This window comes from Mus musculus, chromosome 11 (genome assembly GCF_000001635.26).
Source record: "Mus musculus strain C57BL/6J chromosome 11, GRCm38.p6 C57BL/6J".
Taxonomy (NCBI): Eukaryota; Metazoa; Chordata; class Mammalia; order Rodentia; family Muridae; genus Mus; species Mus musculus.
In genome coordinates, this window is record NC_000077.6 from 63,100,432 (window position 1) to 63,121,589 (window position 21,158).

General features: G+C 43.4%; 1 long non-coding RNA gene across 1 annotated transcript in view; it reads right to left on the reverse strand.

Annotated features, from left to right (window-relative positions):
• The window catches only part of Gm36926, a 29,148-nt gene extending 10,320 nt beyond the window's left edge, over nucleotides 1–18,828 (reverse strand). The window contains exons 1-2 of the long non-coding RNA XR_388733.4: nucleotides 18,586–18,828; nucleotides 17,217–17,284 (exon numbers count right to left, since the gene is read on the reverse strand). This is a non-coding gene — a long non-coding RNA (predicted gene, 36926). The remainder of the gene's footprint in view (nucleotides 1–17,216; nucleotides 17,285–18,585) is intronic.
• Between the last annotated feature and the right edge of the window lie 2,330 nt (nucleotides 18,829–21,158).

Genomic DNA, 21,158 nt, shown 5'->3' on the forward strand with positions numbered 1-21,158 from the left:
GTACTGAATGGTGAATTATATTTTTACACTGTGACTTTTGAACTCTGCTTCCCCAGGTTTAGGCTGTAGTGGTGACTAAACGATTGAGCCTGTGCCCACTAGAGATCTGGGACTCCCAACTTAGAATGCCTACCAGCCGACCCAGGAGACATAAGTATAACTATTTAACTTCCCTACTGTACTGAAAACAGTCAGGAAGAAATAACAGTGGATGAAGACCAGCTTTTGAGCTGGGGAAATGGAGAGTACTGAGGAGCAGTGAGCAGGCTAAGAATAATGGAAGTGTTACCTATACTGAGAGAGGTCACAGTTACTGCTGGGTGGGGATGTGTCACTGTGCAGCTGGGACAGCTGTACCCTGCTCTCATGGTTATTTAAGCTCTAGAGAGAGTCAGAAGGCTTGAGGGGAGATGGGAGGGCAAGACTGGACTGCTGCTGTGATCATTTCAAGTGCTTATTTGTATAAAGCAATGAGAGCAGAACAGTGGGGTGGAGGGATCCAGTTTAGACTTGCTGCTTCAGTTTCTTACATTCATACTTCAAATTGTACCACTTATGGCCAAATTGGGCCTGAAATGTAATGTACCCATTGACGAAGGTAATAAGATGTAGTCTTAATTCATGAAACTAGTGAAATGGTGCAGTAGTTAACAGTAGGTGAACTAAACTTATAAAAATAACCTTTAAAGTATTTGATTCTTGGAAGTAAAGAAATATGACCTAACCCATAGCACCATGCATATCCATCACATCAGCAGGTACAGCTTCATAGTGTCGTTGACTCTACATATAAAGACAAAAGAAGCTTGACACTCTATAATACAAATTTTGAGGTGGCAAGAGAATGCAGGGACCAATGGGCTGCAGTCCTGGGCTATCATTCTTACTGTGAAAACTATTTTAACACCAATGAGATGGCTCTGAGAGTAAAGGTGCTTGTTGCCAAGCCCGATGACCTGAGTTCAATCCCAAGGAGAAACCAACTCCTATAAGTTGACCTTTGACCTCCACAATTACTTGCAGCATGTATACACCTGTATCTATACATACAACCTCTCCTAAATATCACACACACACACACAAGAGGAAAAGAAAGGAGAAGGAATGAAGGGACAGAGACACAAAGAGACAGAGGCACAGACAGACAAAGACAGAGAGGATTTTAAAGCTCATTTTATGACTTTATTTTTGTCCACCTTATGTCTTCAAAGCAGAGATTAAAAACAAGTAGGACTTGAGAAAGATGCTAATCATTAACAAAGATCCCTCAAAGTGCACAAGCTTGTTACATCCAGTGAACAGAGGAGAGCATCATGCTGAAACCCACAGGTCTCATCTCCCTGAGTGGCCGAGGTCATGGGTGGAAGTGACCTGCACAGGGGGCTGGGGTGTGCTCCTCTCCAAGGTCAACTTGCTCTCACTGTGTAATTCTCTGAGGATGCATTGTATGGAAAACTGCGTTTCAGCCATTCACTTTCTTTTAATCAATGCATTTTGATTGGCTATGCTCTAAATGCTAGTGCAGCAGTAGACCTGGAAGAGGATAGCACAGTGGAATGAACCCTGCTCTCCCAGAGCTTACAGTCAGTAGAGTTGACTGGCATTAGTCAGACAGACTTGGGAAGAGCTAGGTTAACTATGAGAATGTGTTAGACACAGTGAGTCTTGGGATTAGCTCTTGAAGTTGTCATTTCAAAGATTATCTGAAAGGCAGCAAGTCAATATGAAGCATGGCAGTAAGTGGCCTCCTTACACCTGAGGGTGTTTTAGGTAAACACAGTCTCAAAGGATGTGTCATTTATACAGCTGGGCCCAGGAGTCAGATAAGCATGATCCCTGTACAGGTGAGCAGGACCCTGTACTCACAAAGAGCATGCCTGGTTTAAATTCTCTCTTGTCACAATCGAAATGTCTAGTGGGTTTTGAGCAAAGAAACCCAATTTTTTTTGTATACTCCTCTCAATTATAGCTGGTCCTGAACATAGGAGCTTTGTCTTGGCATAAATCTAAACTCCTTAAAGACCACTGGTATGGTTTGTTGTTCGTTTGTTTTTTAAGAGTTGATATTTTTACTTGTGTGTAGGTGTGTGTCTACATGTGGATATGTGCTTGTGAGCACAGGTGCCTGACAAGGCTGGAGACAGAGGCATCAAGTCTTCTGAAATGAGAGTCACAGACTGTTCTCAGCTGCCTGATTTGTGTGCTGGGAACCAAACTTGGCTCCTCTTGTAGAGCAACCAGTGTCCTTAACTGCTGAGCCATCTCTCCAGCCTTACCCACAGAAGATGTTTCTGTTCCTCTCAAGGAACATGGAGTGTGTCTACCAAGGTCCAATCCAGCCAAAAGGCTTATAATGAATAACATGATGGACCTATCTAGAAGATGACACTGGAAAATCAGGGGAGGGGTCGATATTCAACTAATAAAGCAACAGTTCTCAACCTGTGGGTTGTGACCCTGGGGGTTAAATGACCCTTCCTTTCACAGTGGTTGCATAAAACCATCTGAAAACGCAGATAATATGATTCATAACTGTAGCAAAATTATGTAGTAGTAATGAAAATCGTTTTATGGTTGGGGTTCACCACAACATGAGCTGTACTTAAGGGCTACAGCATTAGGAAGGCTGAGAACCACTGTAATAAAGTAACTTGATTGGAACAAACTGTACTGTTCTTTGAGCTCAATACCACTCCATTTTTTTTTCCTTTTCAACACAGAGATTTGAAAGCCACTTCTTCAATCTTAAACCTTGAGATATCTTTTGGAGATTGCTTCCTATCTTTAACATTAGAGGTTCCTGTGTCAAAGTGGCTACCTTTTCATGGTAAATTTCCCCTCTTCTTTTCTATCATCCACGGGCCCGGCTGACTGCAGTGAGATGCTCAGCTTCAGTTATCTTTCTGTATCTCAGTAATCTAATTTTCCAGGCACACTAGATCACATCCCAGAGGGCCCCGGCTGTCTCCTCCACTTACTTTAGTCATATCTCTATCGTCTGCGAGATACGACTTCTGTTCTGTGCATTTCCCATAAACATCCAATGATGTCATTGGCAGCTGCATCGCCCTTCTGGTGGTGTTCCTGTCTGCTGGTGCTCTCCATCAGTTTTCTGCAGTGGGAGTGATGCTCTGTATCTTTTCTGCCAAGAATGGTAGCCACCAGCTGTGAGTAGCTATTGACAAACCAGGGTTCCATGTGGAAGTTTAAGGTACCAAAGCCCAGCCAATCAGAGCACTTGTTGAAGGTCCTGGAGCCCAAATAGGGCAGTTCCTACATGACCCCAAACTGACTGCTTCCTGGTACATTTTTTTCCCTCTGTACAATGAATAGGATTCATACAATGCTTTATTTGTGGATGTTTTATAGACTATCAAGTAATTATAGTAAATATTTGGATGACCCCAAGAGATCAAATTACTCAACTGGGTCACAAGTAGATGGCCATTAAGAAAAAGAGGAATACTTTGATGACATCTATAAGCCAAGAAGACAAGAGAGCCCTTGTGTTGACCTTCAAGAGAGCTGCCATACATAGGAAGAGTCCTTCTTTTCACATTCTAGGTGGTCTCCTCTGCTTTCTGATGCTCTTAAAGGTTACAGTACATCACTGAGGGAAGTCAGGGCAGGAATTCAGGTCAGGAACCCAGAGTTAGAAACTAAAGCAGATATCATGGGGGAACACAGCTTACTGACTTGGTCCTCCTGCTTTGCCCAGTTTGCTTTTTTCTACACCCCAAGACCATCTGGCCAAGGTTCACACCACCCACAATGATCTGGTCCCTCCCATGTCAATCATCAACCAAGAAAATGTCCCACGGGCTTTCATACAGGCTAATCTGATGCCATGTATTTTCTCAGCTGAGGTCCTCTCTTTCCAAGTCACTCTGACTTGTGTCAAGTTGACAGAATGCCACACAAGTGCCACTGCTGATACAGTGCAATGTGGGTCCCGCTCTGCCTCTGTGCTTGACCAGCCTTTAATCACTGCACTGTCATTACTACTTGACACACGGGGAAGCCCACTCATGCCACCTCTAGGTCTTTGGGTTTAGTGGGAGTGACTCTAAATGACAAGTCTGAGTATAGCCAAGCACTGAGAAGTCATGAGCTCCCTGATTAAAATCCAGTCCCTTTTAACCAGAGCATTAGTTAGGCTCTCAGTGGGTACTGTGGGTACTGGGTAAGATGTTTGGACCCATCTAGTGGGTATCAGAAAGCTGGAGACACTTTTAATGAACAGTAAGTAGGCAGGAAGAATCCTCTGGTGGAATTACAGTGGAAAGAAGGAAGGGTCACGCCAGGTGGTGAGTCAAGGGTTCTGGGACAATGGTGGTCTCAAGATATCGAAGAGAAGAACTGTTCTGCAAGTGGCCAGAAAGGCAGGTGATTGGTTTCAGGCTCCAGCGAGGGGTTGGGTAGGGGGATGTTAACTTACAGCAGGCACAGCTGTGAAACTGTTTTAAAGATTCTTGATGAGATGGGCTGAGACATAAGTAGTCTCTTCCTCATGCCATGAAGATCTGGAGAGAGGAAGGCTAAGTCCCATGTGCGAGGTCCCCCGGTCACATATCGAAGAATAGTGTCTGTGCTCATAAAGAGCAAAGAGCAAAAGACAGACCTGACACTGGGCACAACTCAGAAGGTCCAAGGTAAGACAAGAAAGGAGGACACTGGTGGGCCCAGGCAGTTCTGGATCAGGTATCACACTCTGTAAGGGTCACGAGTAGCTGAAGGTCAGAAAGAGACAAGAAAGACATGAAGAGGGTCGCTATCAACTCCTTACTGTTTCCTTTGGCAGCACAGAGCAGCCAGACTACAGGACTTCAGGGATGGAGGAGACACACATGGGTTATGAACTGATGGGCTGTGAAAGAAAAGAAACAGCCAGAAAAGCACAAGAGGCCTATACGTTTCTTCAGCAAGGAGAAGAGCTGTCCTTATAAACAAAGACTTAAAAGTTACAGATACCCCGGAGTCATTGTGCTGCTTACAGAGGAAACACTTGGTGATTACGTGAAAGTCCTTAAGATAAGAAATATTCCACTCTTCCCAAGAGAACTTCTGGCCATGCTTATTTGGTTATTCCAGAGGCAATGTGTTTTAACTATGGAAATTAAAAATGGTATTGGTGGGTAGATCTGTGAAGTGGGAACTGCCCCCCACCCCAACAGTCTCACATATGTCTGCAGAGACAATAAATGATTTCCTAACAGCAAGGGAAAAATGGGTTAGTCCAGAATTGGATATAGGAAAACAAAATCCTGATTGCATTCAGTGTTGTATTTGAATGTAAGAATTACAGAATTAAAAAAAAAAAAGAAAATGTAAAATTTTCTTGATGAGAGTCTGAGCATATAAAAAACTTAAACACCAGAGTCTGTGGGCTTGGGACACAGAATATAAGCTAGCACCTGCAAAGGAACCTACTGCCTGCTCTGTGTCCATTTAAACACTAAGAGGAGAGTAAAAGCATGTTGAATTCAGAGGCAATGAAGTCCCTGATACACAGGTCAGGATCTTCTCACGTTCTGTGACATAATTCAGGTGCTGTTATAAAGTGCTGCTTGCCCACTACCCCCCCCACACACACACACCAGCTACCTCCTTCTCTACTAATTATAGAAAATAGCCAAATATTGAGAGGAAGTAAAAATTCTCAGCATTTGTCTTTAGTGTCCATCTCTTTAAGTTTTGAAAAAGTGCTATATGGGATGGGGAGCTCACTCAGACCATGGAGTGAATGCTCACTCCTTAAAAATAAAGACCTGAGTGTGATCCCCAAAACTGACACAAGGAAGTTGAGCTTGGTGGATGCTTATAATTTCAGTGGAGACAGGAGGATACAGGCAAATCTCTGGGTTCTCTGTCCAGATAAGTAAATGGTGAGCCTGAAGACAACTAAGCACACTATCTCAAAAACCAACATGTGTAGCACACGAGGAACTATACCTCTGGTCTATATGCACACACACACACACACACACACACACACACACAGAAAGAGAGAGAGAAAGAGAGAGAGAGGGAGAGAGAGAGAGAGAGAGAGAAAGGGAGACAGAGAGACAGAGAGGCAGAGAGACATAAAGATGGAGGGAGAGAGAAAAGGGGGAGTAAAAGGGAAAAGACAGACATTTTATCTAAAAATTTTATCTAAAACTGCTAAGTATTCAGCCAAATGGACAAAGCATTCAACATTATTTACATAATTGACCTTATTAATGATATATAGTAATGCTTAAAAACAAAACAAGCAAACAGCAAAACAAGTGAATAGGCAATGCTGGGTATCACTTGATTCTAGTCTTCAGTTGGAGTGTGCATCCTTCGACACTCTATCATAATTAGTATGCATAATGTTGAACACCAAGTGTTGAGAAGAGGTGTGGGGGAGCAAGGTGGTGGCACTATCCTTCATCAGTGCTCACTTAGCGAGCTTCCATCTTCCTAATGCAAGACACATTATCCAATTATGGCCATGACTCACACAATGAATGAACACATCGTTTCCTACAGCGTAGTTTCAGCAGAAAAAAAAATGTCATCATGTGCCTTGAATATGTATCACTCTTATCTCAAAGAGTTCTTTTAAAAGTTTCTTCACAGATAGGCAATTTATGTTTCCCTTGGGGTTCATGTTTGAAAGTCAAGTCACCAGTATATCAGTGTTGAGAGCTGGCAGCTTCAAGAGGTAAGGTTAGATCATTAGTCATGGATGGATTGATGCCATCATTGTAGGAGTGGGTTTGTTATAAAGGTAAGATCCACCCTCTCTTGGACTCTACCTTTACCTGATGTGAGGCACCATACTTTTGGTCTTTCTAGCCTGAAGAATCATAAGCCACAACATTTTTTGTTCATTATAAATTGCCAGGTCTATGATATTTTGTTATATCAATACAAGTGGAGTGAGATAATAATTTAGCCAACCATGAACCAAACAAAACAGCTCTACCTCATGTGACAGTGCTCATTATACATAGTCATAGGCATACACGTCATATTCTATTAATACTCTTTAGTTTCCAACTTGTGCCAAACAGCTAAAGAATTCGATTAATAGCACTCATTATATGCTAAGTTATACTGTAATAGCAATCCCCAAATCTTTATATCTAAGGCTAGCCTTGAACTCATAATCCTCCTCCCTTCCATCTGCTTGAACCATGGATATATGCCACCACAATTGTCTCTCTGCACCTTATTCAGCAAATGTCGTGTACAAATCAGACCATCTATATATCTTTTCACCTTGTGACAAAGGGTGATGGTACATCCCTCCCTAGAAAGTGCCACATTGTTCGAGAAGGAGAGGAAGAGAACACAATAATCACATGTGGTACTTCCACTCTTAATTCTTGAATCATATGGCCAAATGTAACACCATAGACATCAAACCAATCCAAGCCTACAACAGATGTGGAAGGCCAAATCAGTGAACAGTAAAATTGACATGCACAGGCTTGTTCTACTCCTCTTTTGAGCACATCGATGTATAGCAAGTTCCTAGAGTTGGAAAACTCCCTTCTGAAAGACTAGTGGCTTCTAAAGTTCTAAGTTAAGGGGACGTCTCATGAGAGCCAGGAAGTAAACAACTCCCAAGTCTCAAGAAGTCCCTGAAACTTACAGATATACCGGGGCTCTCTCCAAGAAGTAGCAAACAATTATCTTGGAAGAGAGAGAGGAGGCAGAGCTGTCAGAAGACAGAACTGTGTGGAGGAAGACTTTCTGGACCAACCAATCTGCCTAGAAGAGACCTGTTAGGCTTTCAGCACATTCTTACAGAGAACTCTAAAGTCACCACTCATGACAGATGCATTTGACGGCATTGCAACCTTTGAGTCATCTCTGCTCCTGTAAGTTAACCCCTCATCCACCCCCATGTAAGTCACCCCATTAAATTCATTGGTTTGCCAAATTGAACTTGGATGTAGGCATTGCTTTTCTGTCATTGATGACCTTTCTGGGGTGAATAAGTGTGTGTTTGTCGTGTCTTTCTAGGAAATCTCACATGAGAAGCATGAATATGGAAACCTAGTACTTTAGGAAATAGAATTGACCCAAACATGTTCATATTTTTGAGGAAGCTTTGGGTATTGAGTATGTATTTTATTGGATTCATTTAATAAGCACAACTGGGCAAGTATTAGTGCTCTTGCTAGGATTAAAAGACCTCCATAGTTACAGGATTCCTGGGTATGTGAACATGTGTGTCTCTGGTGTCTCTATGTCTCTGCATTTCTCATGCTTTTTCTTTGATTCTTTTTCTTGTTGGGTTGTTTTGTCCTATTCTGATTTGTTTGTTTTAGTTTTATTTTATTTCAATATTATTCCTTAGATAGCTGTTTTCTAATGAGAGACACAAAGGGTGTGGATCCAGATGGGAGGGAAGGTAGGAGTGAACTTGCAGGGATGGGAGGAGGGGAAACCATAATCAGAATATGTTGTATGAAAAATATCTACCTTCAATTTAGAAAAAAAGACCTTGGTGGATTTTTTTTTGAAAGGCCACTGTTGAGAAGTAATGCAAAGTCTTCACATGCTTATTTAATAAGTTTATAGACTTAACCAGCAGAGATGGAGCAAATGCGTGGCCTGAAAATCCACTTTACAAAGCTCCTTGCTGTATCACAATACGTTGCCCAGGGAGCATTGTCTGTAGGAAACACATTTGGCTCTTGCTCTCACACATTGAATTTCGCAGGTTGTATTAGAACAGACTGGGATCTGGTCTACCACTGCTTATGATGTTTCCCAGCTGCAATGTTTATGTTACTGTTTTCATTACTCATTACTCATGTTCATTCTTTGAAAGCCTATTTCCAGCCATTGAATCTTTTTCATGAACTGAGAATTTAACAATAGAATGGTGTGCTCAGTGAACTAAGGTAGATGTCACTGGGCAGATGGATGTGGGCTGGACTATCTTTTTTTAGCCTTCCATGAAAAGTTATTCCTACTGGGAAGGTGAGTGCTGTGATTTGAATATGAAATGTCCCCCATAGCTGCGTGTGCTGGGGGCTTTATTGTAGCTGATGAGGGTTTTGAGACATGATTGGCTGTTGACCACTCTTACCCATGCTGCATTCAGAATACAGGGCTGTTCACAGGAAGTGATAAAGAGCAGGAGGTGACATCTAGTTAAAGAAGTGCACACTGGGGGTTTCCATGGGAACAGATCTTTCATCTGCTTCTCCCAAGCACAATAAAGCCAAGAATCTCCTCCATGCCACACCCCAGTTGCCATGATGCTCTGCCCCAGTCAATGAAGCCAAGCAACTGTGGACCCAACCTCCCTGCCTGGAGCTATTCTCTCAGGTATTTTGGTCACAGTGACTCAAAACTAATGACTGTATTACTTCAAAAGGTAATTTACCAGGCATTTAAATTTAGAATATCTATGAATAAGAGTATTAAAATGAGAGGTGGTTTGTGTGTCCTGGAGATGTATTAGGACTTGTGAAAACAGTGAAAGAGAACTTTGCATCCCTAGGGTCAACTATCGCCCAGGTCCCCACCTCTTCTAGTGTTAGAAAATGTGACCATTTGGACTCTCGGGAGAATTTGAATTTTCCCCTGTACACTGTCAGAGTTTCTCTCAATGCTCTCAACCAGGATTTCCTCCCCAGTGAGAGGTGCCTGATTTATTTAATTGACCAGTTCTTCTAGTTTCTCCCCTATTTCTTCAGCACATGTGTGGGGGAGGGGTGCATTCTCTCCAACTCCTGCTGTGGGACATCTATGGCATCTGTGAGCCAGAGAGACAGATTTCTACTTCCAATGTGTCTTGTTTAGCTGATTGTTGGTACAACAATTAAGAGCCCTGACACCTTTGCAAAACTCAGGTACTATCTGGCTTTGAGAATTTTTAGAGTTAGTTCCTTGTCCTTACTTCATATTTGTCATCTGAGGGCCACTTTGCAAAATATCAATAGGAAGAAGGAGACAGACTGGACGTGTCATAGACTTCAGACTCAGAAAACAGTCTGTCTCTCAGACCAGTGGTGGCCTCACTGCTTTAAAAGCCACCAAGGAGATTAAGAGAACAGGTGTCCACTGCTTTCAACACAGTGACCCTGCCCACTGCTGGACCATGTGCTTCCATGTTCAGTGAGTCAGATGGCCCCCGCTTCTCCCTCAGGAAGGAGCTTGGGATCTGGTAGTGAAAGAATGGCGAGGTGTATCTTTAACACTCTGCTAGAGAAAAGAGCAAAAGTAGACCCTTTGGTGGGTCAAATTATGAAAAAGTAGAGGAAGTAATTCATTCTAGTAAGTACTAGAGTCAGCTGGCATGGAGGACAGTGGTGGCATTGAAGCAATAGTGTGGCTCATGTAAGGGAGGGAGAGCAGTTCACACACAGAGAAGGACAAATTGGACCAGGGCACAGTTTGGAAATCAAAGAATGCAGTTAATGGAGGAGTGTAAATGCCCATCCCACAGGATGTGGAAAAATACCAATACCTGGAGTAGTGTGTTTGGTAAGAGCCCATTATCACTAATCCATAGTTCTACAACCCAACAGCTACAGCAAAACTCTGCAGCAATCCAATGGGATAAATGTGCTAAAGGGACTTGAGCTGATATTTCTTCAAAAACTTATGAACAGCCAATAAGTGACTACCAAGATTCTCAGCAGCTCTAGCTGCTGGAGAAATGCAATGTAAAATTTCAATGCAGTCCTGCATTATACATATTAGGTTGCCTCCTATCAAGAACAAAACAAAGCAAAAATAAAAGTGTTAATGAGGTTATGCAGAAAAATTGACTGCTTATACATTGTTAGTAGTACTTTGATGAAGTTGTTATAAAATTAAAATTAAAAATAAACACTTAAGATAAAAATTTAAAATAGGATTATCATATTATTTGGCATTTATTCTCTAGCATTTACCTGAAACAATTGAAAGGAGAGTCTTAAAATGATATTTATAAAATGATGCTTAAAGCAGTATTTTCATGATAGTCCAAATGTGGAAGCAACACAGTATCAATAAATGGATAAATAAACAATACAATATACTCATTCAAGGGAACATTGGTCTTTAAGGGGGGAGTTTATAAAACCTGCTACAACATTACTGAGTCTTGATGAAGCAAGTCAGTTACAAAAGGACATATGCCGTGTTATTTGATTTATATGGTGGACCTAGAGTAACCACTTTAATAAAGTAGAATGGTGATTTCCAGGAGCTAGGGGAAGCGGGATGGGTACAATTTGTAAGTGAAAGTGGTCTGAGGATGGATGGTGGTAAGGATTGCATCATGGTGCTGATGTGCTCAATATCAGCGAGCTATACATTTAAAGATGAAAACTTCTGCTGTGTATAGTTTAGCACAACTAGGATGATGAATAAAGTAATTAGTAAGACAAAGGGAATGCTCTAGTTTTATTTTACCTGTTGTGACCAAATATTCAAAAGGCAGCTAAGGGAAAAAACAGGTTTGTTTCAGATCACAGATTCTGACTACTACTGTCTATTATTTCAGGAAACTCAGGGAAGCAGAGACTGGAAGCGGCTCATTATATCACAATTCTCAAGAACACGGAGAGATGAATAGTAGTAGTAGTCATGCTTAGTAGTCAGCTAGCTTTCTCTAGCTACACAGTCCAGAGCCACAAACTAGGAGAATTATGCCACCTACTCCCAGGCTAGCTCTTCCTATATCAATTAAAGCAATCAAGATCATTTATACTCTCCACAGTCCCTCACTGAGACCCTCTTCCTACATGATCCTAAGCATGTTTAGTTGACAGTTAAAACCAACCATTACAGAAGAGACATTCCATCAACAATCTTACCCAGTGGTATACCTTGTATGTTGCAATAATAACTCACCAGACACTCTATGTCCACTGGCAAAACAGTAACATGACTATTAAAGGGGTAACTGTGTACTTTCTGGTTGAATTTGAGGCCTGTCTAACAAGAGTACATTCATGCCTACTACTATAAACCTGGAGAAGAGCCCAAGGCTGGGGAGGATCATATACCTCAAGGGGGAACCTTCTAATAACATTTTACTAAATGGACACATTGTCCAAGTGCCTTCCAAATATTTATATACCTATAGATTAGTCTGTCTCAGCCTTTTCCAGAGAGGCTTCCTATTGCAGTGGGTGGTAGGCTCATAACTGGCCAAAAAATAATGAGAATACATGACAGTTGTATGCTCATCCCTAAATAGGGCATCTATAGTAAGTCCTCCAAGGCCCAGGGGCATCACAGAAAAGTGGACAAAAATTGTATGAACCAGAGAAAGGGGAGACGTGTCACAGAAGACATCGTCTATACAGGACACAGCTGTGACATTCATGAATTCACTAATTATACACAAGATTGGACCAGGGACAGACATCAAGTCCCAATCCTTATCTATGGCAGAGATGGATTGGGGGAAGGAGGTGGTGTAGAGTCACTTGATGTCCATCTACAGGAAGTTCCTCTCACATATTCTCATCTAAGCCACTCTGCTGAAACCCAGTGCGGCATGTGACCCTACCACATAAAAGGAGGAGAGGCATCTGTTGAGAAAAAGGAAGTTTCCAATGGAAGAGGGAGGGGAATGAGAGGGGCAATGAGAGGCGAAAATGATTAAAACATACACATTATACACATACACAAAACTACCAAATAATAAAAATAAACAAAATAAAAAGCCACAAAACAAAATCCACAAATTTGAAGGGACAACCAATCTTATCTCTTATATTAATCTTATATTTACATAAGTTTACATAAATTTGTATTTCGCCTAGAAGTCCAGACACTATTCTAGGCAGTCAGTGGTGGGATGAAGAGGAAACAGGGCTGCCCTGTGCTCTTGGAGTCATGGGAGCAACAGCTTAGAAGACCAGAATGGAAGTGTGCCACTCAAGAAAAGAGATGTTCCATTCAAGAAATGGCATGGATGGGAGAACAAATGATTACACCCAGCAGCAAACCATGCTGAGGAGCATACACTTGTGCCTTTGAGTCAGACGAAGCTTAAATGGGAGGTGACCCTCAAATGATACTGAGAAACTAGGAAAGGGAGATAGAGTTACGGGAAAATATGGGGGACTAAAGGTTAAGGCCATACTTATAAACTGTGGGCAACACATTTCATCCCACAGCCCATCCTACACAGAAGAGGAGGATGGAACCTTGGTAACTAATGAGGGACTGCCAAGGGAAGGAAAATTTGGGAGGACTAGATTCCTCATCCCAAGAGTGGTCCTGTAGAGAAAGACCTTTGGAGTATCTGGTGGGTTTCTTAGATGCCCAGAATGCAGGGTTAGGGGAAGGGAGGGAGAGAGGACATGAGTAGCAGGATATGGGGACCATATGGGCAGGTTATTCTAAACTTTCTGAATTTGTCTTGAGGAGACACTGCTGGAAGCATGCATGGCTCCGGGAAGATGCTCTGCTTGTGGTGGGTCTCTGGGAAGAAGGGCTGGGCAGCAGGCAACAGAATGAGAGGCATGGGATGAGGTTTGGCAAAAGGACATTTGACTCTGAGATAGGCCACAGGGAAACAGAATCCTTACGAGCAACAGGAAACCAGAAGGTGGAACAAAATGGGAAGTGGAAGACACCAGGCAGTCCGTGTGGTCGCCATTATTCCAGGGTACCTATTGCTGCTGCCATCACATGTGGACATCCAGACTCCAGCTTCTTCATCAGACTCCAGCTTTTTCATTAGACTCCAGATTCGTCATCAGTTTCCCACTAGTAAATGTCTAGGGAGTTTCCAGGCCTTCAGCCTCACAGAGTGGCCGCAGCATGGCTCCTCCCCATTCAGAGATGGAGCTCTTGACCTGAGCAGCTACCAATTCTCTGCATCTCCACTATGCAGGCAGTCAGCTGATTACCCAGCCTCCAATCCTCTAAGCCAGTCTAATAAAAGCCCCCTTGAAAACCAGAGGCTCCAGGCTTCTTTGAACGGAGAGTGAATCACATTGGGACTGAGGGCGGGGGGAGCGGGAATTTGGTTGCACTTTAATTGCCAAGGCTGTACTACCTTTTCCTGTGAAGGGGGTAGAGGCTGAGGTGCATCAGCCTCAGAGTTCGTATGATGAAGGTCTGGCTGCCAGTCCCACCGAATGTGACTGAGTTTGGAGATAGGGTATTTAAAGTAAAGATGACAAATCTGACAGGAGGCCGTGAAGGGCTTTTGGCCAACTGAAATGAATGACTTAAACAAGGAGAAAAGTCCTGAGAAGGTGTCCCAGAAGAAAGCAACCCAGTGACACCTTGGGTCTGGAATATAGATTATACTCTTACAATATAGATTATAAGAAAGTAAATTCCTGTTATTTGAGCCACCCCACCCAGTCTGTTGGCCCCAGAAGACTGACACAGGTCTATGGAAAATGATCATTACTTTGATATCTTACAACAGGGCTGTGAGATGCTTAGAGCAGGCTTTTGTGAAAGCTGTGAGGAAGCAAAGAGGAACACAAGCCAAAAGGTGTAACATTGAGCTTCTAAGAAGAATATAAGCCGAAAGGTGTAGCACCGAGCTTGTAAGTGGGACTTCTTAAGACAATAACTAGACATGAAACGGTCTGCCCGAGGAGTCACATGGCTTTGAATTCCCCAGCCATCCCTTGCCTCCAGGGGGGAAACCTGTACTGCAACCACTGCCATTTGTCATAGATCCTTGTGCTCCTGTGTGTGCTGAGACCAGGGCTGGGACACAGAACCACAAGCAGCCTGTGGCTGGAATTTGTGGCTAAGCAAGCAGCAGTAGAAGCCAGATGTCGCAACCCAGGCTTGTCCAGAAGGCAGGCTGGACATCCATGGAATTCATGTGGTCACAGTATTGCATGCATGTTTTGGGAGAGCTGTGTGATGAATGGAGTGTTTATAAGCATTGGAGAGAAAGCTGTGTATTCCCACATTCCCATGGCCCTGACTGCAAGCTGTGAGCTGCAGGGCCTCCTTCCCATCAGCTGCGCATACAGAGTCCAACCAGGCTCTTTTTCTGACTTGAGAGGAACATTCTCTGGCAGAGACTAGGCCTGCAGGGTGCTCCAGGAAAGTCGCTTTGGGAGCAGGAATGGCCAGGTCTGGATAAACATAGTTCAGGCCCTCAGATATTTTGAACATGACTAAATAGCCAGCCACACAGCGCTTCATCAGAGCCCTTCAAATAGTTCATCTGAAGTCCTGGCTGTGATCCAGGCAGTTGCTGGTCAAATGCTAAATCTACTGTTCTAGAAACCAAACACCATAGTGTTTTAGCCTTATGGGATGAAAGCTAAGGCCCTGTGGCGTTGTTGCTAGACTTGGGGAGGGGAGTTCTCTACACTCCAAACTTCATTTTCTTGTTGTCCGAACTGGTGATAATATAATGAAGGTAAGTCTTCAGTGGCAGAACCCTAAGTTTTTAAATAGAGAGGCAAAGGAGGACTTTTGTTTGGGTATTATTGGAAAGTTCTCCAAGCCTATAGCCTCCATAGCAGCCACATCCAGGAAACACTGGAGGTGACGCTGGGGATAACAGTGATGAAGCTAATGAACTCTTGACCTATCAATGGGGCATAGTTGAAATACCCCAATTATCTCTTTATCTATCAGTGAGGCATAGTTGAAATACCCCAGTGACCTCTTGACCTACCAATGAAACATAGTTGAAATACCCCACAGTACTGGCTGCATTCTTTTCTTTTTTTGTTCTTTTCCTTCCTTCCTCCAATCTTCTTCCCTTTCTTATACCATGGTCTAGGAATCTAAGTGCAAGAATGGACACTAGCTAGCTATCATGATTGGAAATGATGCTGGATGGCTGCCGTACGGCCTTTCTCCACACAGGCACACTGCAGGATACATGGTGGCTTGGAGGGTCACTTTTCTAACTGTGCATTCATTCATTCATTCATTCACTCAACAAACACCTATTTTATTTCACACACCATAACTTAGCATACCCCCAAAGCAATAAGAGAGGCCTCAGTCATTCGTAAGCTTATAACATAGAAGGATGATCATAACGGAAAAACTAGGCCTCTCATTTGTTATTCCCGGCCTCATCAATCAGTGAGAAGCTCATAGGCCCGTGACATGCAGAGATGTTGATTTTGCTGAAATATGATATAAACTGCTTGACTGGGCACAGTGTAAAGTGTGGACTTCTGAGTAGGAAGCAGAATAAGGCAAGAGAAAGATGAGTTCTACTGCCTTCCCATCATTAATGCCTCAGAGAGAGATGTGACTGACTTTTCCTGGAGAGTCGCACTCACCCCAAGAAAGGAACCCACAAAAGACCAAAGTGTGGATACCACGAAAGTCCTATTTAATGATCAAATGACTTTTTATTGGGGTTACTTATAGGAATGCGGGTGAGGGGTTATTTACAAGCACAGAAATGACTCAAAGACAGCTGCATCACCAAAGGTCACCTCAGCGTGGTGACGGCTCACAGAGCAGGGAACCTGGGGCACACTGCACAGCCTGCAGGCAGTTCAACAGGCTGAAGAGCATTCTTTCCAGGTTGTCCTGTCCAGTTGTTCTGAGCCTCTTCCAGGCAGTTTGGCTGATTCCTGCTTGTTCCAGACTGCTTTGCTCTTTTGAGAGTGGCTCTTCCCAGCATTTATTCTTTACTCTCGGGAGGGAGGGGCCTAATGAATCTGGTCAGTTTCAGGGACTTCCTTAAATTATTTTGAGTTATTTAGTTTTTGTCTTAAGGAGTCTCCCTGGAGCTGAAAGTTTTAACCTGTGAAGAAACTGCTACATAAAAGAGATGCTTGGTTTTCTGTGGCAGTCACTAGTGCAGTTGCCTTAAATGTTAGAGCATCTCAGTGCTATTGCAAAGAACTACTGGAACTCAGAGCTAGCAGGAATTTATATTAATAGACATGAAACAAAATGAAGATCTCTGAGGCAGTAATTGTTCCTACCCAGACAGGAGAAGAATTTGAGAGAAAGAACAGATAGAATTTATGAGTACCAATGAGGAAAGTCATGTCATGCTCAGACAATATCTCTATGTATCACATGACATACCAGGTGGAAGATGTCAGGAGGAGACTCACAGAAGAGGTGTCTCAGAGTAGATGACTGGAGGGGAGCCAAGTGCTGACCTGCAACCCCAAAAGCCAAAGGAACTCTGGCCAAGTTAGTAAGAGAGATAGTATTTAATCTCTGACTAGACACAACACACAAACACAGCAGACAAAAGACGTAGAACAACTAGAACACTGGAAATTTGTCAACAAAGAATGGTTTCTTACCCCTGAGAGATCAAATCCAGATGAGGCAGATGAGTTTATTGCAAGTCCATACCTCTGGGTTCTCAGTACTGCAAGAAGAAACCCATGAGTCAATTCCTGGAGCTGAGAAGAATCAAGAGCCTAGCATCACTGTGTCATGTGGGGTCTCCATCTCCTTCATGCCAGATCTCTGTTGTCTTGAAGCATCTGAGGGGCATACGTCTTCAAGCTCAGTCCATGGATGTTCTGCATTTCCTTGCCAGACCTCGCCTAGCATCCTTAACACAGCTTTTAGGCAAGAATTAAGGTCTATGGATAATTGTAGAGTTATATCTCCTGCTCCAACTTCTAGCCTGTGGTGAGCTAAGTGTTAAGACTACTTGTTCAGGTTTCTGTTTGGTTTTCATCGGCCTTTTTATGAAGATTGACCAAAAAAAAATGTCATTTGTTTCTGTGTCCAAAGAATAGTGTTAACAGTCTAGTGTGTGAGATATGTGTAGTGCTGTGACTCTGGGCCTGAGATTATACATTTGTAGAGCCAGCTTTAGCTCATTTTCCAGCAAAACTACTCAAGAGGCTGCACAGACCTGTGCAAGTTCACAGACTGTTTAAAGGCCCGCCAGAGGTAAGCAGAGACCTCATCTTCCTCCCCCTCCCCCTCCTCTTCCTCCCCTCCCCCTCCTCTCCCCTCCCCCTTCTTCTTCTTCTTCTTCTTCTTCTTCTTCTTCTTCTTCTTCCTCTTCCTCTTCCTCTTCCTCTTCTTCCTCCTCCTCCTCTTCCTCCTCCTCCTCCTCCTTTTACTTTCTCCCCTTCCTCTACCTCCTCTCCCTATCCTGTCCAGCTCTTTAGCACTCTGATGTCCTATGACATTCAGTGGACATGTCCGTCTCCCACGTCTTACAGGCTCACGTAACTAATTAAGATGAACTAGAAATAACGAGCAAGTCCCCAGTAATAACAATAGTTCACAGGAAAGTCTTGCTCTCCATTGAGCCCCAGAGCATACTACACACACAGGACTCTCCAGATTGACAAGTGACTCCTCAGAATAACTAGCCTCTCAGAAAGCTCTGAGAGTCTCCATAAGACCAGCAAGTACCACAGGCCTCTAGGTAGCTTCTAGAGCTTTCTGTCACTCTCAGTTTTTTGGAGATGCAGCTGAATCAACTCTTAAAGTAAATTTCTAAGCCTCAGAGGCTTTGGAGCAAGAAGAAATTAGTTTGCTACCACAGGGGACATTGCCTCTCTTCCCATTGTCATAAACTCCTGGGTAACATGGTTGGCACCCATCTCCCAGATCAAGGGTTATTAGTGTATCAGTTACTTTGTTCTGTGTATCAAAACCACCTCCAAATTTATTGGCCTAAAATAGCGTGTGGTTGGCTCTCACCATTCTCACGTGATTTTCATTGGCGTCCCTCTGCTCCAGGTCCGACTCTGGTGTACTTGGGGGACCTTAGCACAGGTAGCTGGGATGGTGGTTGAGAATCTCCTATCGCGTTTCCTCTCAGTCTCCAGAAGTGAGCAAACCAGCTCAGTCAGTCGACAGGGTCTCAAGGGAGGAAGTGAGGGTTGAAAAAGAAGAAAAGCAATTAGAGAAAAGTATAACATGGCTTCAGCCTGTACTGAGGCAGAAGCAGCTCTAGTCTTTCCCAGTCTGCTTTTATATCATTCTAGGTACATCCAAAAAACCCACGGCCGGTTCTGAGATCAAAGACAAAGTAATCAAGTGAAGTAGTAAACAAAATGATCACATAAGATAGTAATTAGCAAAGTAGGAAGCCAAGCGATCACACAAGATAATAATTAAGTAAAGTGGTAACCAAAGCCCCACGGTCACCGTTTCTAATATTCTTATCTGAACCTACTTCCTTGTCGGAGCCCAGTGACAAATGCCAAACTCCTACAAGTGACACCAAAAGCTCTCAACCCAGAAGCATGTCTGGGCTTCCTCCTACAGCATTTCCCATGTTGCACCGTTAATATCACACTAGCATGGATAGATGCCAACTTAAAGAGTGGAAAAATAGAATCCATCTCTTGAAGGAGGTGAGCATTAGGGCTGAGAAGTGTCTGCGGGCTGAACAATGGTGTTGGTCTCTGGCTACAGTTGCTGCTCAATAAATATCTATTGAATATTGTTTTAAGAGGACTTCAGTCTTGCTTCTCATCACATAGTTGAATTGAAGATGTTCAAAGCACACTTGTCCCAAAGTCCGGGCTCCGTAGAGTGCCGTGGATGCCAAATACACTTAGTCACCACCTGGAAAAAGTCAGATGTCTCTCACCATGGAAGAAATCAGCAGAGTCCAGTGACCTCAGCAAGGCTTCTGTTTCCTTGATGGAAGGCAGCGCTGGTGTGGGCAGGAAACTGATACTACAAGTGGCAAGCTTCTAGTAGATGGCCAGCCTGTTTCAGCTCCACCCAGGAATTCACACACTGTGTGCTACGGGAGAAGGGTTGAGGACCAGATGCCAGAGCTGCAGAGTCAAAATGGCTCTTCGGTTCCTGGGATAGACACATGCCTGCAGTGTCGTCTGTACATACAGATGGCATAGACTTCCACCAGCTGACATACAAGTGTGTGCTCCTGGTTGCCCTTTGCCTGGCCTCAAACGGAGGAGCCCATGAGTTCCTCCTCACCCTCAGCTTGCTGTAGTGAAGGCTCTTTCTGGAGCAAGCCATTAAGCAGCACCTGTCTATGGTCTCTGCTTCAGGTCCTGCCTCCAGGCTCCTGTCTTGGCTTTCCTCAGTGATATGTGACCTGAGAGTTGTAAGATGAACTAAACCCCTTCATCCCACATCTGTTTTTGCTCTGTGTTTTATCACAGCAATAGAAGACAAACTAAGAGGGTATTCATTAATTTTTCTAATGTGTCACTGGATTCAAAATTCAATCTGCTGGATTATTAGAAGAAGGTGTGGTGTGATAGCACCTGACACTCACTTCCTCTGGACATTTCCTCAATTTCCTTGGGACATTGCTGAGTTCTGTGATCTTGGGATCCACTGGGTTCCACCACCCACCCATGTGTGAGTCTTCACTCAAAGGACTTTGGGGATGGGCATTTGAAAACTCCATGACAGTAAGAGACCGTAGAACATGGCAAACTTTGTTGGCAGTGTACAGATGGAACTACATAGAAGAGGCTTCATAGCCTGAGGTTTACTGGGGTGTGTGTGTGGGGGGGGGGGATATAGCACACAGAGATGAGGATAGGGAGTTCTTGTGGAAGGGGACATCAGAAAGGGGATCTTATAAGCATAAGATTCCATTTTGTCCGTAGGTAGATGATGATCTGATGTATGTATGCAAAGAAGGTAGAAACTATAGGGCTAAAAATATGATTGTCAGAACTACTTTTGTAATAGTGTAATGTATAAAACATTGAGTTTGAAACCACTAGGCTTTTGAGCTGATGAATCTAAGCGTACAGTGAGCTAAATAACCTAATACCCAAAGCCATCCTTGGTTCATTTGTGCACCATCTTAGCTGTGAAAGACCACAGCAAGCCACTCACTGAGAGGAAATGCTGTCAAATGGGGAGGAAATGCATGAGGGCAGATCCTGAAGACCTGAGAACAGTGTGATTCTGTCTGTCTTGACTGAGGGGGTCCCTGCAGGCATCCAGGAGAGGAAGTGGACTGCAAAGCAGTGAGAATGAAAAATCAGAAAGACTTCATCAACCTGGAGCTGGCTTGGGGAGTCTGATGCCAGGTGGTTCATTGCCAGCATGTTTAAAACACAGAACCGTTTAGAAAAGTTTCCTGATGTAATACAATCTCCAGTTCACAAGAAAGCATAATTACATCAAAACTCAATCCAGGATGCATGTCATTTCTCCCAAGAAGATGGGTCCTAGAGATAGGCTACGTGTGTTAGCATAAGGGCCTAGGGAAGGGTCTGGGTCCTTTGGGATGTTAGCCATCTCTGGTTCTTGTTGTGGAAGCTTGGGGAACC